Raw genomic sequence first — 511 nt, forward strand, 5'->3', positions numbered from 1 at the left:
TCAGTCTCTCTCTTACTCTCCGTCTCACTCCTTCCCCCAGCAGGGGTCCAGATCGCTTTCCAAGCTTTCATTATTGCATATGCTTTCACAAACACAATCCCCCTTTCTCTAATCAATAATCAATAAGGATGAGCATGACAGATAAATGCATGCATTAGGAGCTGGTGGTGATCAAATAACACATATGAATCTCAGTGGGAGATTTACCCAGTGCATATTTTCATATAGGACACTGGGAAAGGATAGATGAGGTCATGCTGGAAGAACGTAGTTGTTGCTGGAATAGATTGTTTTCTCTTGCTTTTTCCAGAACATTCTCAAGCTTCCTCAATGACCAGTTATCAAAGTATTAGTTCCTCTTGTGAAGTAAGGTTTGATCACCGGAATGACAAAAAGAACTACAACAAAAACAAAAGCAGCTATTATAATATAAAAGCCTTTCTAGATATGTGTTCCATTTTTGAAAATTTAGACTTAAGCTAATGCTAAAAAGCTAATATTTAAATCTAAC

The sequence above is a fragment of the Sinocyclocheilus grahami genome, unplaced genomic scaffold (assembly GCF_001515645.1).
Source record: "Sinocyclocheilus grahami isolate Dianchi unplaced genomic scaffold, SAMN03320097.WGS_v1.1 scaffold6242.1, whole genome shotgun sequence".
NCBI classification, from domain to species: Eukaryota; Metazoa; Chordata; class Actinopteri; order Cypriniformes; family Cyprinidae; genus Sinocyclocheilus; species Sinocyclocheilus grahami.